Consider the following 18,218-nt stretch of genomic DNA (forward strand, 5'->3'; position numbering starts at 1 on the left):
CAGTGCAACAGTTATAAATTGAACATGTTCCTGTCAGCCTTGAGCCAGTGGGCACTGACAATGTCAAAAAAAATATGTGCTATACAAAAAGCAAAATAAGATATAAAAAAGTGGGCACAGAGCTGGTGTGCTGGATAATCTTAACTTTGTAAGGGTCCATGAGTCACTGAAGAGTGATACCCCAGCAGAATGGAAAGCAAACAGAACACAGGTCATCAGCTTGGATCCATGATTTGACTTTGAGTTGTTCTTTTTTTTAAATTTTATTTTATTTATTACGTATTTTCCTCAATTACATTTCCAATGCTATCCCAAAAGTCCCCCATACCCTCCCCCCCACTTCCCTACCCACCCATTCCCATTTTTTTTGGCCCTGGCGTTCCCCTGTACTGGGGCATATAAAGTTTGTGTGTCCAATGGGCCTCTCTTTCCAGTGATGGCCAACTAGGCCATCTTTTGATACATATGTAGCTAGAGTCAAGAGCTCCGGGTTACTGGTTAGTTCATAATGTTGTTACACCTACAGGGTTGCAGATCTCTTTAGCTCCTTGGGTACTTTCTCTAGCTCCTCCATTGGGGGCCCTGTGATCCATCCAACAGCTGACTGTGAGCATCCACTTATGTGTTTGCTAGGCCCCGGCATAGTCTCACAAGAGACAGCTATATCTGGGTCCTTTCAGCAAAATCTTGCTAGTGTATGCAATGGTGTCAGCGTTTGGAAGCTGATTATGGGGTGGATCCCCAGATAAGGCAGCCTCTAGATGGTCCATCCTTTTGTTGCTCCCAGAGACTTCTCTTAAAACCCCTCTCCAAGCAGAGGCTGGTCAGATGGCACTGTGGGGATGGGAGATTCCACACACAGGTCTGTTTCCTGCAATCTGGAGGTGGGAGATACTGCTGGGTTTGGAATGTGGATCTCCTCCTTAGAAGCTTCCACTGGTGTTACAGGTCAAATCAATGCTCCTATCCAGAGCTTCTCTGTCCATCTGAGCCTTTCAGGTCATTAACTCCCCAGGAAGGTAGCATGTCCATTCTGTCAGTATGTGACTGTCCCAAACCCTAAATGAACTGTCTCAAATGTTCATTAGTATTTTAATAATAATAAGTTAATACACACAAGGCACTAGGCAAGCACACAGTTTAGAATGATGTGACATCCTGTAAGATTTGGAGAGTACCCTCATGACACAGAGGATGAAATGGAGCGGAGAGACGTGTGTCTGCTCTGAAAATCTGGGTTGCTGGGCAGTTTCCCAAGAGCAGCTGGAGGAAAGCACCCAGCTGTGTTGGAACACCATTACTTGATTCCCAACCCTTTCCCTCACAACCCCGTACACTCAAAAGCAGTAGCAAGAGGCCCTGGTCCCAACAGAAGAGGAGTCAAGTTGCCCACCAGGCCCACTGATTATACAGTTATGCCAGTGGCAAGGAATAGGGTAGGCTGAGTTGGGAGCACAGTCCCTTAGCCTGTCACTGGAGTCAAGGTTCACAGGCCGGGCTCACCACCTAGACACATTGCACTTCTGTGCCCATGAGCTTCTGCAACTGCTGTAAGGTCTCAGGTGTATTTTACAGGATTTGTTTCAGCCACTGCTGCTTTTACATCAATGACCTCCTAACCGAAGGGCCTCCCCAGAGTTCTTCTTGCAAGTTCTTCCTCCATCTTTCTGAGCCCTCCACTCATCTTCTCCAGGTTGTAGCACTCTATAACAAACTTCTCTGTATGGATAAGGATTTTTCAAATTCCACTTTACCTTTAAGTTTGGCTCAAATTTGGTCTCTTTCTAGAGCTTTCTCCCCTCCCCTTCCTCTTCCAGGAGACTCTCTCATGACATTTCTTTAACCAGACATTCTTTTTACCATCATAGCAGAAAAAGCCAGTAAATAAGGCAGATTTCACAACAGGGAACACCATGGATTCAGGCCCAGTGGAAGCCGCACGCCCTGTTCATAGACTGACAGCTGACCTCTGCTCAGACTCACTGGTTGCATGGATATGGGGGCTCAGTCCCCTACCTCCATTGTGTTTAGATGAAGCCCCCCAAATGGTTTTGACTAAGAAGTTCTCTGTTTCCAATATAGTAAACAAACTCACTTTAGAGGAGACAAAAGTGCCATGTAGACTGAGCACTCTATGCCTAGAACCAAGTCATGCGTGACTCCTTTCATTCTACCTGACCAGGTGATGGGATTCTCAGGGGAAAGTCAGACATTTCAAATGGAGACTTAACTCCTCTTTGGGATCTGTGTCCCTGACAAGACCCCAGAGTCTTAGCACAGCCACGTGAAGTTTAAGTAGGAGTCTGGGGGAAGTCTGGAAGCCAAGGCTTGGCACATCTATGAAATGGATGCATATTGCTGACAGAAGTTCACCTGCTTTATATGATGGGGATGTGGGCCATTTTGGCAGTCTGAAAAGGAGTGCTAGAGAACTGGGCCAGAAATTTGAAGTTTTCTGTTTGGGGATATAAACTTTGGGTAGCTTATTACCTGGCAGAATTAATTATTTTGACACAATGAGCAATAATGCACAGCCTACACACAGAAGAATATTAAGAATAGCAACTAAAATGTGGGATCATGTGAGGCCATCATACATCCCCATCACAGTGGTAAGCAAGGGTGCCTGGGAGACGCAACCACAGCCAATCAGATGCATGGGCATTTTCTGCTGGGATCTTTGCTAGGATAGTGGGGAGGCTAAACTGTGAAGAAGGATTAGGGCAGGCTGTCAGGAGTTCGTCCTCACAGCACATAACAACAGTCTCTTGCAAAAGACCAAGCATGAAAGAAGCCAGCATCTGCCTAGGGACATCAAGAATAAACAACAAATATAGCGCTTGGATGCCTTGGGCCTGAAGCTAAAATTGCCACAAATATCTTGACCATGGAGGCTTGCTCTTCTCTCGTACTTGGGTTATTTTTAGTTGGTTTCTTCTACCTACACCCTGGCTCTCACTATATAACTCTCTCTAAATGAGGTAAGGGATAAAAAGCTATTTCTAAATATCTGTCTGTGGAATCAAACCGTCCCTTGGAGGCCTGCCTTGCGCTGCTGCTGACTTACAGATGGGACACAAAGACTTCTGAGGAGCCTGGCACAGGTCACGTGAGTACTCTGGTTTTACAACCTGCACGGCTTTCACAGCTAGCACAGGAAAGCAAAGGCCAGCGAAGTGTGCTCGTGAGAGACTGGATGACACTGTTTCCAAACATTTCCGACTCAGGAGGCAGCCAGGCTTCTGGTTTACAAGATCCATCTCAAGACTAGAAGTGACAAAGGATCTGTGATGTGACTATAACAGGGCCGAGCAGCCAGCTGATGCTCTTGGCGTCTCAATTCACGGTGAAAGACCCGATTCAAGGGACACAGGTGTCCTCATCCTTTCTCTACTGTCAACATGCAAGGTTTCAGAAGCTGTGAGTGACTCCAAGATTCTGCTGAGAACGCCCTTGCCTGTAGCTCCCTGATACTGTTGGAACCTTCTTCTCACATCTCTACCCTCAGGCCTTTTCCTGGGCTTTGCGTAGGCAGCTAAAATAAGCTTCTGCTTCTAAACTACTCGAGCCCAGCTGGCACAATACCGCAACAGAGGAACTGGATTGGGTGGGGTGCAGGGAAAGGAAGTATACGGCAAAACCTTCCTTCTCCGAAAGCGCTTGGCAGGAGCCCACGGTTCCGGTTTATCCTGACAATTCCAGATCAAGAGTAATACGACTGGATGTGTAGAAAGCCTTAGAAACATACTTTTGTTATTTCATCAAAACATTCCTGGGGAGCAGGAATATTGTTGAGGCAGGCTATGTGTCATTATTGGCATCGAGGGAGAAAAGGAGAGAGTTGGTCTGGCTCAGAGGCTGGAGCTCCTGTCACAGGTAGAAATGACATTTGCATGGCTCCAGAGACAACAGATGTTCACTGGCCATTTGCTGGGCACAAAACCAGGGGACCTCTGCCTGTCTTCTCCACTGGCTCTAAGCGTTAGGCAAACGACACTCAGAGGAGACAGGTAATGTGTGCCCGTTGATGAACTGTGAGGAGTGTGAAGGTTGTGAGTTTGAAAGGGTGTGCTTGTCTTCTGTGTCTGAACGGCAGGATGTTGTGGCTGTGAAGAGTGTGTACTCACACGTGTAGACATGTCGGCTGTGTGCTGGGTGAGATGATCAGTATCTCATTTAATCTTCAAACCTCTGAGGCATAGGGATAGCTAGGGTTTAAAAAACAAAACACAAAAACAAACACAAACAACCAACACCCTCCCCCCCAAAAAAAACCCTGAAGTACAGGGAGCCTTGGTGATACCCAAGTCTATATTTCTCATGAGTGGCAGGAGAGGTGTCCAGCTGAGTTTCCTGGGCTGGAGTCTATCCTTTCCATGTCTACTAACATGGACAGCAGGAAGAACTTGTCCCAGGATGGTCTAACTCTATGTTAGATGTACAGAATTTCCTGTCTTTTCATCAATTTGTTGATGTCTGTTCATCACACACATCAAGATGTGTGTGATGAAGATTGAAACAGGGCCTTAAGTATATGTGCCAGGCAAGTGCTTTGCCACTGAACTACATCCCTTGCCAGGTTTTAGACAAGGTCACTATGTATCATGAGCTAGCCTTGAACATACTTGATTTTCCAGCCTCGGCCAACTGAACGTTAGAGTTGCAACCATGCACCACAATTGATACTTTTTTTTTTAATTCATAAAAGATTCTCTTTGGAATACTCTTTGGAAATGTTACCACCATATGCTGAGAAGGCTATTCCTTCAGCCAAGGGTGATTTTCTTGCAAACAACAGTAGAGACTTTGGATAATGTATCCAAAGTAATGTATTCAATGTGAATAAAAAGAAATTTGTTAGAAAGATGAGTACTTTATTGTTCTTACTCATCGAGCAACTGTTTGTTAAAAACCTTATAGGTGTCAGGCATCATTTCATGTGCTAGGAGACATCCAAGAACAACATAAAGATTCTTACACTTAATAGAATTCAGTTTCTCATTAGGAAAGGAGAAGGGTTGGTGAGAAGACAGATAATAAACAGTAAAGTAAGTGAGGTGTGTGGTGTTTGAATGAGAATCGTCCGGGACAGGTTCATGTATCTGAGCATTTGGCCTTGAAAGTCTGAGTAGAGGGATAGCAGGCTCTAATTTCCAATAGGAAGATGAACTCTGGCTGCTGGGAAGCAGGACCAAGAGGGAGCAAATGGCTAAGAAGCCCGCAGGACACTCACAAGGCTTAGTAGCACGTCTTGCAAGAGATGTCAACAGCCAGGCGGTGCTCTTGTGGGATCTGGACACAAACTGAGGTGAGAGCCTTCAGAGATTCCTCAGTGGCTACATGAGCAGTTCAAGAAGAAGACAGGAGTCCAGGGACCCAAGCTTTTCACCCAAGCAGCTAGAGAATGGAGCTGAGTGTGATGGGCGGGGAGGCCTCTGATTACAAGTCTGAGGGACAATCGGGAACTAGCGTAGGGTGTTGCTGAGCTGTCAAGAAGGCAGGGGGACATGAGCTGGAGCTGAGGAAGAAGCCTGAGAAGGAGATCATTTTTTTTCCACCAAACCGAAGGTGATTCCTGGGCTCCCCACTTCCAAATATTATATTGATTTATTTTCTGTTACTTCGATAAAACACCATGTCCTCAAGCAACATAAGGAAGGGGTTTTTTTGGCCTACAGTTGTAGAGGGCTAAACATCTAGAATGGCTGGAAGCCACATCTTCTATGTAAGAAACAGACAGAACCGGAAATGGGTTAAGTCTATAACCTCAGAAACCCACCCCAGTGACATATTCCTCAAGCAAGGCTGGATTATCTAAAGATTACACACACACACACACACACACACACACACACACACACACCAATTAGCATCATCAATTGGGGACTAAGTGTTTAAATACATGAGCCTATGGAGGACATTGCTCATTCAAACCACAACAAATCCAGTAGGAAATGGCAGGAACCATAGCGGCTTTTCAGTAGCAGGATCATCAGAGATTTTCCTCAAAGCAAAACCAGAACAGGGTACTGTGTCTCTAGAGGTGTCCCCGGCAGGGCTAACTGTGGGCGTTGGCAGGGATCCAGAGCAGGGCTAGCTGTAGATATAGCTGATGTTTTGTTCTTAGCCTCCCTGCTGTTGTCAAATCAGGATAAGTGATGTTCCTGGCAGGCTGATTTCCATCTGCTCGGAAAAATGTCCATGTCTACGTGGAGAGTGATAGCACGTGCAGGCTATCTCGTTAAACACTATTTATCTCCTAAAAAGCAGTGGGCAGCAGTTTAATCAAAGTCAGGGCAGATGAGATTTGCAACACCCCAGTCACTTTTCATTCTGTGTTTTCTTCTTTAGAGAACAGCCGTTTCCACTCCCTGCATCTGCAAAGAAAGTGACCTGTTAGTTACAAGGCCCACCTACATCTGGGAAAGGGACTGGCTGAGTCCAGCCTTCACTGGCTCTAACGATTCTACCCCTTGTCCATAGTCTCTGATTATTTTGGAAACAGAAAAGAATGGGGAAATTAGAATGTAAATAAAATGAAAGCTATAGTAATCTCATTCCTATACACATAGGGAGGGAGACCAACACAGGGAATAATAAGATCATTGTCTTTTTCCATTATAGGTCTTCCCATAGAAGTTCATCCTTGTGGAATGGCAGATTCCATTTCTGGTGGGTTTTCAAGAGATTATAGAGTCTATGTTTTCTAGTCCCTCCCCCTTTCTCCATAGTGTGTGTGTTTCTGTCTCTTTCTTTCTCTATACATCACCCTAATGATAGGGATTGAGCCCAGAGCCTTTTGTATGTTAGGTAAGCATTCCACCCCTGATCTACCATCCTAGCCCTAGATTTCATTCTTGAAAAAAACAAAAAACAAAAAAACAACCACAAAAAAAAACAGTGTGTTTGTGATCCTGTGCCTTCCATTCCCATTCATAAATACCTACAGAAAATAAACTGTATCTTACTAGTATGGGTTGTCTTCTCCCTAGTTTAGACATGTTGAAGTCTAAAGTCCTATCTATAATTCAGGATGTGGCTATATTTTTCTTTTGTTTTTTTTAATTGGATATTTTATTTATTTACATTTCAAATGTTATTCCCTGTCCCGATTTCCCCTCCAGAAAACCCCTAACCCATCCCTCTCCCCTGCTTCTATGAGGGTGCTCCCCCACCCACCTAACCACCCACCCACTCCCGCCTCCCCTACTCCTGGAATTCCCTTATACTGGGGCATTGAGCCTTCACAGGACGAAGGGCCTCTCCTCCCACTGATGCCCAAAAGAGCCATCCTCCACTACATATGTGGCTGGAGTCATGGGTCACTCCATGTGTATTCTGGTTGGTGGTCTAGTCCCTGGGAGCTCTGGGAGTCTTGAAGAGGTCAGCTCAGGACCTTTGGAAAATTCCACCAGGCATTCCTCCTGGAAGAGAGAGGTCATGAAGCACATAGGCACCCCTCCCTTCCATAAGGGAGAGGATGATTACCTCATTCCCTAAGGACCAATCAGTTTAAAAGTTATCTATTCTGCCAATCACATTGGGCCTAGTGATTGTCGTTCTATCCTCCCCCCTGGAAACTGTATAAAATCTCACCGAATGGGCTGCCTAGGGTTGCCGTCTCTCCTTCTGGTGCAGGACATCCCAGCGCACTGGAACAATAAATTCCTCTTGCTTTTGTATCGCTCCTGGCTCCATGTGGTTCACTCAGAGGGTCCTTGGTAGGTAAGGCTTGCCAGAGTCTTACAGTCTGTTTGGTTGACATTGTTGTTCTTCCTATGGAGTTGCAAACCCCTACAGCTCCTTTAGTTCTTTTTTTTTTTTTAACTCCTCCATTGGGGACCCCATGCTCAGTCCAGTGGTTGGCTGTGAGTATTCACCACTGTATTTGTCAGGCTCTGGCAGAGCTTCTCAGGAGACAGCTATAACAAGCTTCTGTCAGCAAGCACTTCTTGGCATCCACAGTAGTGTCTGGGTTTTGTGTCTGTTTACAGGATGGATCCCCAGGTGGGGCAGTCTCTGGATGACCTTTCCTTCAGTATCTGCTCCACATTTGGTCCTCATATTTCCTCCCATGAGTATTTTGTTCCCACTTCTAAGGACTGAAGCATCCACAGTTTGGTCTTCCTTAAGAGCTTCATGTGGTCTGTGAATTCTATCTTGGGTATTCCAAGTTTTTGGGCTAATATCCACTTATCAGTGAGTGCATACCATGTGTGTTCTTTTGTGATTGAGTTACCTCACTCAGGGTGATATTTTATAGTTTCATCCATTTGCCTATGAATTTCATGGCATCATTGTTCTTAATAGCCCAGTAGTACTCCATTGTGTAAATGTAATGGATACATTTTCTGTATCCATTACTCTGTTGAAGGACATCTTGGTTCTTTCCAGCTTCTTGCTATTAAAAATAAGGCTGCTATGAACATAGTGGAGTGTGTGTCCTTGTTATATGTTGGAGCATCTTTTGAATATTTGCCCAGGAATGGTATATCTGGGTCCTCAGGTAGTACTCTGTCCAATTTTCTGAGGAACCATGGGACTGATTTCCAAAATGGTTGCACCAGCTTGCAATCCCATCAACGGTGGAGGAGTGTTCCTCTTTCTCCACATCCTCACCAGCATCTGTTGTCACCTGAGTTTTTGATCTTAGCCATTCTGACTAGTGTGAGGTGGAATATCAGGGTTATTTTGATTTGCATTTCCCTGATGACTAAGGAAGTTGAAGGTGCTTCTTTGCCATTCGAGTTTCCTCAGTTGAGAATTCTTTGTTTAGCTCTGTACCCAATTTTTAACAGAGTTTAACTTCTTGAGTTCTTTGTATATATTGGATATTAGTCCTCTATTGGATATAGAATTGGAAAAGATCTTTTCCCAATCTGGTGGTAGCTGTTTTGTCCTATATTTTTCTTAAAGAGGTAAGTAAATTAAAGTGGGGTCATTACAGTGGATACTATGTCATAGAGCTGAGGTCTGTACAGTGAAAGGAACTTGGGGCACAGACACAGCCGATGAAGGAACTGGGAGACAATGACGTGTGATGCAGGAATCTTGATTGTCAGCTTAAGAATGTCATACCCTCTGGGTGTGTCTGCCAGGATGTTTCCAGAAGGTTCTCAATGAGCCTAATCTCAAATTTGAATAGACTATGGGAATGTGAGTGTTTAATGGAAGGTGGAGTCTTGATGGAGGAATTAAGTCCCTGGAACTGTGTCCTGGTAGCTGTACCCTACCCAGGTACCTTTTACATTCTCTCTCTCCTCTCCTCTCCTCTCCTCTCCTCACCTCTCCTCTCCTCTCCTCTCCTCTCCTCTCCTCTCCTCTCCTCTCCTCTCCTCTCCTCTCCTCTCCTCTCCTCTCCTCTCCTCTCTCTCTTTCTCGGCTGTACCCTACCAAGGTTCCTTCCTACAGCAACCCCCTCTTTCTTCATGTCTACTGTAATGTGAGCTACTCTAATCTTCCTCACTCCCCTTCCCATGATGGGCTGAAACCTGTGAAGGAATGCTCTTCAGCCCCTTAGATTGTTTCTGTCAGGCAACGGAATACGACAACACAAAGAGCAACTGATAAAGACATCCACCAGCCAAGGAGAGGGATATCAGAAAACAGAAACAAACTAGACTGTCCACCCTTGTAGTGGCTATTCCTGGCTGTCAACTTGACAATATTTGGAATGAACTACAATCCGGAATTGGAAGGCTCACCAGTGACCCTTATCTGGAGGCTTGGAGATCCTTATCTGGATCTTGGTTTGAAGATCTTGAGCCACAGTGGCTATGGATTCCAGAAGATTGAATCTCCGAGTTTAAGGAACACACCTTTAATCTGGGCTACACCTTTCATCTGGGATTAAAGGTGTGGCGGAACACACCTTTAATCTGGGCTACACCTTCTGCTGGAGACAATATAAGGACATTGGAAGAAGGGAGTTGAGCTCTTGCTCTTGCTCCTTCGCCTGCTTGCTGCGTGAGACTGAGTAACTGCTAGATCCTTGGACTTCCATTCACAGCTGCGACTGAATCATTGTTGGGAATTGGGCTGATGGAATTCACTGGTCTTACCACATTCCCCATTATCCTGAAGCAGCTGGTCTGATAGAAAGATGGAATGGCCTTTTGAAGACGCAGTTACAGCGCCAATTAGGTGGTAACAGCTTGGAAGGCTGGGGCAGAGTTCTTCAGAAGGCAGTATATGCTTTGAATCAGCGCTCGATATATGGTACAGTTTCACCCATAGCCAGGATTCATGGGTCCAGGAATCAAGGGGTGGAAAAGGGAATAGTTCCACTTACTATCACTCCTTGTGATCCTCTAGGAAAATTTTTGCTTCCTGTCCCCATAACTCTAGGTTCTGCTGGCCTAGAAGTTTTGGCTCCAGAGAGGGGAGTGCTCCTACCAGGAGCTACAACAAACATTCCATTGAACTGGAAGCTCAGACTTCCCCCTGGTCATTTTGGGCTTCTAATGCCCTTAAACCAACAAGCTAAAAAAGGAATAACAGTGTTAGGAGGGGTGATAGATCCAGATTACCATGGGGAAATTGGATTACCTCTTCACAATGGTGGTAAGCAAGATTATGTCTGGAGTGTAGGAGATCCCTTAGGGCGTCTCTTAGTACTACCATGTCCTGTGATTAAAGTCAATGGGAAACTACAACAGCCTAATCCAAGCAGGATGACCAAGGATGCAGACCCATCAGGAATGAAGGTATGGGTCAATCCTCCAGGAAAAGAGCCAAGACCTGCTGAGGTGCTGGCTGAAGGTGAAGGAAATACAGAATGGGTAGTAGAGGAAGGTAGTTATAAATACCAATTAAGGCCACGTAACCAGTTGCAGAAACGAGGATTATAAAGTAATATGAATGCCCCCTTGTAAATTGACAAATGTGTTTGCGATTGTACGAGGGATAGTTATATCATGTTAGGCGTATTTACAACCTTGTTATTGTTTCATGTGAACATGAGATATTATTTGTGTCAAGTTGACAAGGGGTGGATTGTAGTGGCTATTCCTGGTTGTCAACTTGACAATATTTGGAATGAACTACAATCCAGAATTGGAAGGCTCACCAGTGACCCTTATCTGGAGGCTTGGAGATCCTTATCTGGATCTTGGTTTGAAGATCTTGAGCCACAGTGGCTATGGATTCCAGAAGATTGAATCTCCGAGTTTAAGGAACACACCTTTAATCTGGGCTACACCTTTCATCTGGGATTAAAGGTGTGGCGGAACACACCTTTAATCTGGGCTACACCTTCTGCTGGAGACAATATAAGGACATTGGAAGAAGGGAGTCAAGCTCTTGCTCTTGCTCCTTCGCCTGCTTGCTGCGTGAGACTGAGTAACTGCTAGATCCTTGGACTTCCATTCACAGCTGCGACTGAATCATTGTTGGGAATTGGGCTGCCGACTGTAAGTCATCAATAAATTCCTTTACTATCTAGAGACTATCCATAAGTTCTGTGACTCTAGAGAACCCTGACTAATACAACCCTCCACCTCATACTTCCTGTATTTAGAACTGTGAGACAATGAGTTTGACACTGTTTAAGCCACTCATCTGTGGCCTTCATTACCACCTCTGTAGAAAACAAATATATCTGATTTGAGGATGAAAGATCATCTTAATCAACCCCTGAATGAGGTGCAGCCATTACAATTCTTCTTGACAGAGGTGGTGAGCCAACACACCAAATTTGCTCCTAGCTAGGGTGGAGAGGTTGGGGGTGGAGGGGACCCATGCCTTCCTGTCTAGCTGCATTGCAAAGAGAGAAAGGCAAAGCCCAGGATTATTAGCAAACACACTTCCCTTCCTGTTTAGAAAGTGTTTTCAGGATAAATTTATCTTAATAGCCTAGCTGAGGAAAATATTTATAGATACATCCTAAGTGGGCTCGGCTGTGGGACAGCTTTGGCAGCGTTTGCAACTGCCCTACAGTTACATGGAGTGTTCCATTTTCTTCCAACCATCACCTCATCCACTTTTCTTTAGGAAATATTTGCTGAGGGGAAAAAATTCTCCTGGAACTAAATGATTCAGTGTTTGGGAAACCAGCCAATTAAATGTCGTGCCAAAAATGTATTTAACCTTGAAAACACCTTCATTTAACCAAAGAAGAGCCCAGAGCAAGGAAGCAGCCTTTTGCCTCTAGAATGGCTATGCTGAGCTATCCTCTGTTCATTCAGTCAAAAAATATTTATTGAGGTCTTACCACATACCAGACACATTGGTGGAGCAGTATCCAATGCCAGGGGACATGAAGTCAAGTGGGAAAGTCAGACAACAATACTAATGGCTGCAGTGTCCTGTGACAGGAGCTAAAGTATGGTCATGAGGTCTAGAAGATCAGAGGAGGAGGTGGCAACTGAATGGACTTTATGGATGGTTAAGAGTTAAGAGGATAAAAGGTTTTATGGAGGACAAGGATAAGGAAATTATCAGGCTTGCTCAGGCGACTTGGTACAGAGCATGTGACTGCGCCTGGCATCATCAGTCCTACCTCATTCTGGATGTTGAGACTCCCTTGGTGCTCAAGGTCAAGTTTGAATTCCCAGCAAGAAGCTTCTTGCTTCTGGGGAACAACTGATACACACACTTTTAAGGCTGTTCCCACCACAGCACATTAGGTATATATGGTTGCAAGCAATGTCCTCAATCCAGTCTATTTCAGAAAGCTCTTCCCAGATGAGCTTAGCTTTCTTTCATCATGTCCTGTTCATTCTCTACTGGGTAAGATTGAATAAAGATTTTCTTTGCCAAGGAACAACATCTGGGTATTAATTCTTGCCACTTCCATCTTTTCTGTGGTAGAGGCGGCTTCCTATGAACATGTGCACACAAAGGACAATGAATATTTCTGGCTGATTTAGGAGCTGTGAGTCTCATTCTCCACATTCAAAATGAACCATTCATAGCAGGGGTCCCGAGAGCCAGCCTGGAGGCTCCAGGAGCATCCAAGGGTAAAGGTGCTGGGAGTTAATATTAACAGGCTGCACTCACTCACTCTCCAGCAGAATTTTCAAAGCCCTCATTTTCCTGCTTCCCTTTCCTCCCTCCTTCCCACCTTTTTTTTTTCTTTTTGAGTTTAGATTGGTTAAGTCAAATACAGGAAAGGTGAACATGTTTCAGGAGGGCAGTTTGCACTCTTCAGATCTTTAAACTCTTCCTGGATAAGTGTCCCCAATGTGAGTTGTGGTATTACTTTTCTGTTGGTGGGAAGAGTCTGCATGTGAAAGGCTCAAGGATGCAGAAATCCTGTCTGTATTTTCAGAGAGCAAGGTGGGGCTCTTTGCCATACTGTCCTTTTGCCAGCAGAAGGATGGAGCTTTCTATATTCTTGAAGCTCAGATGTAATGGGGGTGTTGTTTCAGAGTATTCCTGGGTAGATGGTGGGTTATCTCTGCACACTCTAGGTTACTGTGGTACGGTAGCAACAGGTTAGCTATGGAATCAGCCCAGATGTCCAGATGAATGGCTTAACAACAACAACAAAACTGAAACAAGATCAAGCTGGTCAGCACCCCACCAATGATGGGGGGAAAGAGGAGCTTATTAAGTCCCACCAGCTGACAAGATGTTGGAAATTGACGGCTGTTGAGGGAATGGAAGTTGTTTTTCTCAGGGATGTGGCCACTGGTAGATTGCCCATTGCCTTAGTTACTTTCCTATTGCTGCGGTATGACACCCTGACTAAGGCAACTTGTGGAAGAAAGGGTTTATTGGGGTCTCTAGTTTCAGAGGAGATGGTCCATGGCCATCATGGGAGAAGGGCATGGCAGCTGGCAGGCAGGGATGGTGATGAAACATTACCTGAGAGCTCACATTTTGATTCACCAGGAGGAAGCGGAGCTAAGTGGGGGTGGCATGAGCATCTGAAACTACAAAGCCCACCTCAGAGACACACCTCCTCCAATAAGCCACTCCTTCTACTCCTTCGCACATAATCCCATCAACTGAATATCAAGTATTCCAATATGAGCTGATAGAGAGGGTACTTTTACTCACATCACTACACCTATGTTCATTCAGACAGCACTTACCGGATTTAGTGAGTTATTTTAAGAAGTGGAGGTGGAAAAGGAGATAAACACAGGAGGGAGGCATGTGGAAGAGGTCTAGGGGACTATGACTGGGAGGAATGGAGGTGGACATATAAAATACACAGTATTCATGTATGAAATTTTCAAAGAATACATAAAAATGCTCAAAAGTTTAAAAGAGGCAAGAAGGAAAATGTGTTATTTGCATGTAAAACAATTTTATTGATATATATTGGCAAATACAATACTTTTATTCAATCATAAAGCAGAGCAATAAATACACTGAATAAACTAGATAGAACTGGAGATTATATATATAAATATGTGGTGTCAGAGAGACATGTGCTATGTGCCTTCTCTCAGGCAGAAACTAGAGTTGTGTTTTTAAGTCATGGGATGGAAATAGAAGGGAGCCATTTGAGAGAAGGAGGGACCAGGGATGAGGAAGGACAAAAGAGTAGTGGGGGTGCATATTATCAAAAATATATGGACAAAAAAGAGAAATTTGTGAGTATCTGCCATTGTGGCCCTGATATTTGAGGGTGTTGCTAGTCTTGGATTCTTTTTTCTATATGAAATAGATAAAATTTAATGAGTCGGACAAATACATTAAAATAAGGATTTCTTTTTTAAAAGCAGTTTCCTGGATGTTAGAATAGAGGTAGAATAGTAATATTTAAAAGGACCCCCATCCCCCTCTCCCACCCAGTTTTCTCTCTCCACCTGCCTGCTATAATTGTTTTATCCCCCCTTCCAAGTGAGATTGAAGCATCCTCACTTATGCTTTGCTTCTTATTTAATCTTCTATGGGTCTATGGAGTGTAGTAGGGGTATTCTGTATTTTTTGGCTAATATTCACTTATCAGTGACCACATACTATGCATGTCCTTTGGGGTCTGGGTTACCTCACTCAGGATGACATTCTCAAGTTCCATTCATTTACCTGCAAAATTCATGTCGTCTTTGTTTTTAATAGCTGAACAGAATTCTACTGTATAGATGGACCATATTTTCATTATTCATTCTTCAATTGAGGGGCATCTATGTTGTTTCCAGTTTCTGACTATTATGAATAAAGTTGCTATGAACAAAGTTGAGCAAGTATCCCTATATATATATATATATATATATAATAGTAGGCCATCTTTTGAGTATATGTCCAGGAGTTATATATAAATGAGTCTTCAGGTAGAACTATTACCAATTTTCTATGAAACTGCTAGATTGATTGCACCCCATCAGCAATGAAGGGGTGTTTTTTTTTTGTTCAATACCCTCACCAGAATGTGCTATTATTTAGGTTTTATATTTTAGCCATTCTGACTAGTGTAAGATGGAATCTCAGAGTCATTTTGATTTGAATTTCCCTGAGGACTAAGGATGCTGAACATTTCTATAAGTGTTTCTTGCCCATTCAAGATTCCTCTGTTGAGTGCTCGCTTCTACAGCACATATACTAAAATTGGAACAATACAGAGAAGATTAGCATGGCCCCTTCACAAGGAAATTTGTGAAGCGTTCCATATTTTTACTCACAATTCTGAATATCTATGATCCAAATACAAGGGCAGCCACATTCATTAAAGAAACTTTAGTAAAGCTCAAACCACACATTGCATCTCACACAATAATAGTGGGAGAATTCAACACACCACTTTCATCAAAGGACAGATCATGGAAACAGAAACTAAACAGGGACACGGTGAAACTAACAGAAGTTATGAAACAAACGGATCTAACATATCTACAGAACATTTTATCCTAAAACAAAAGGATATACCTTCTTCTCAGCACCTCATGGTATCTTCTCCAAAATTGACCATATAATTGGTCACAAAACAGGCCTCAATGGATAAAAAAATATTGAAATTGTCCATTGCATCCTATCAGATCATCATGGACAAGGCTGATCTTCAACAACAACATAAATAATAGAAAGCCAACATTCACATGGAAACTGAACAACACTCTTCTCAATGACACCTTGGTCAAGGAAGGAATAAAAAAAGAAATTAAAGACTTTTTAGAGTTTAATGAAAATGAAGCCACAACATACCCAAACCTATGGGACACAATGAAAACATTTCTAAGAGGGAAACTCATAGCGCTGAGTGCCTCCAGAAAGAAACTAGAGAGAGCACACACTAGCAGCTTGACAATACTCCTAAAAGCTCTAGAACAAAAGGAAGCAAATTCACCCAAGAGGAGTAGATGGCAGGAAATAATCAAACTCAGGGGTGAAATCAACCAAGTGGAAACAAGAAGAACTATTCAAAGAGTCAACCAAATGAGGAGCTGGTTCTTTGAGAAAATCAACACGATAGATAAACCCTTAGCCAGACTCACTAAAGGACACAGGGAAAGCATCCTAATTAACAAAATCAGAAATGAAAAGGGAGACATAACAACAGATCCTGAAGAAATCCAAAACACCATCAGATCCTTCTACGAAAGGCTATACTCAACAAAACTGGAGAACCTGGAAGAAATGGACAAATTTCTAGACAGATACCAGGTACCAAAGTTAAATCAGGATCAGGTTAATGACCTAAATAGTCCCATATCCCCTAAAGAAATAGAAGCAGTCATTAATAGTCTACCAACCAAAAAAGCACAGGACCCGATGGCTTTAGTGCAGAGTTCTATCAGACCTTCAAAGAAGAACCAATTCCAGTTCTTCACAAACTATTCCACAAAATAGAAGCAGAAGGTACTCTACCTAACTCACTCTATGAAGCCACAATTACTCTGATACCTAAACCACTGAAAGACCCAACAAAGATAGAGATCTTCATACTAATTTCCCTTATGAATATTGATGTAAAAATCCTCAATAGAAATCTCGCTAACCGAATCCAAGAACACAACAAAACAATCATCCATCCTGACCAAGTAGGTTTCATTCCAGGGATGCAGGGATGGTTTAATATACTGAAATCCATCAATGTAATCCATTATATAAACAAACTCAAAGACAAAAACCACATGATCATCTCCTTAGATGCAGAGAAAGCATTTGACAAAATCCAACACCCATTCATGATAAAAGTCTTGGAAAGATAAGGAACTCAAGGCCCATACCTAAACATGATAAAAGCAATGTACAGCAAACCAACATCAAAGCCAACATCAAAGTAAATGGTGAGAAGCTGAAAGCAATCCCACTAAAATCAGGGACTAGAAAAGGATGCCCATATTCTCCCTACCTATTCAACATTGTACTTGAAGTCCTAGCCAGAGCAATTCGACAACAAAAGGAGATCAAGGGGATACAAATTGGAAAAGATGAAGTCAAAATATCACTTTTTGCAGATGATATGATAGTATATATAAGTGACCCAAAAAATTCCACCAGAGAACTCCTAAGCCTGATAAACAGCTTCAATGAAGTAGCTGGAAATAGAATTAACTCAAGCAAGTCAATGGCCTTTCTCTACACAAAGAAAAAACAGGCTGAGGAAAAAATTAGGGAAACAACACGCTTCTCAATAGTCACAAACAATATAAAATACCTTGGTATGACTCTAAAGAAGTGAAAGTTCTGTATGATAAGAACTTCAAGTCTCTGAAGAAAGAAATTAAAGAAGATCACAGAAGATGGAAAGATTTCCCATGCTCATGGATTGGCAGGATCAATATAGCAAAAATGGCTATCTTGCCAAAAGCAATCTACAGATTCAATGCAATCCCCATCAAAATTCCAACTCAATTCTTCAATGAATTGGAAAGGACAATCTGTAAATTCATCTGGAATAACAAAACACCTAGGATAGCAAAAACTCTTCTCAAGGATAAAAGAACTTCTGGTGGTATCACCATGCCTGACCTAAAGCTGTACTACAGAGCAATTGTGATCAAAACTGCATGGTACTGGTATAGTGACAGACAAGTAGACCAATGGAATAGAATTGAAGACCCAGAAATGAACCCACACACCTATGGTCATTGATCTTTGACAAGGGAGCTAAAACCATCCAGTAGAAGAAAGACAGCATTTTCAACAAATGGTGCTGGCACAACTGTTGGTTATCATGCAGAAGAATGCAAATTGATCCATTCCTATCTCCTTGTACTAAGGTCAAATCTAAGTGGATCAAGAAACTCCACATAAAACCAGAGACACTGAAACTTATAGAGGAGAAAGTGGGTAAAAGCCTCGAAGATATGGGTACAGGGGAA

At 43.1% G+C, this 18,218-nt stretch overlaps 1 long non-coding RNA gene and 1 pseudogene across 1 annotated transcript; both read left to right on the forward strand.

Annotated features, from left to right (window-relative positions):
* The first annotated feature begins 2,767 nt into the window (after positions 1-2,767).
* Gm33687 lies at positions 2,768-7,051 on the forward strand. Its single transcript, XR_387859.1, has 3 exons — positions 2,768-4,010; positions 5,161-5,308; positions 6,625-7,051. It is a non-coding gene; the product is annotated as a predicted gene, 33687 (long non-coding RNA).
* An 8,420-nt stretch (positions 7,052-15,471) lies between these two features.
* Positions 15,472-15,569, forward strand: Gm24490 (annotated as a pseudogene).
* The last annotated feature ends 2,649 nt before the right edge of the window (positions 15,570-18,218 follow it).

The sequence above is a fragment of the Mus musculus genome, chromosome 8 (genome assembly GCF_000001635.26).
Source record: "Mus musculus strain C57BL/6J chromosome 8, GRCm38.p6 C57BL/6J".
NCBI lineage: Eukaryota > Metazoa > Chordata > Mammalia > Rodentia > Muridae > Mus > Mus musculus.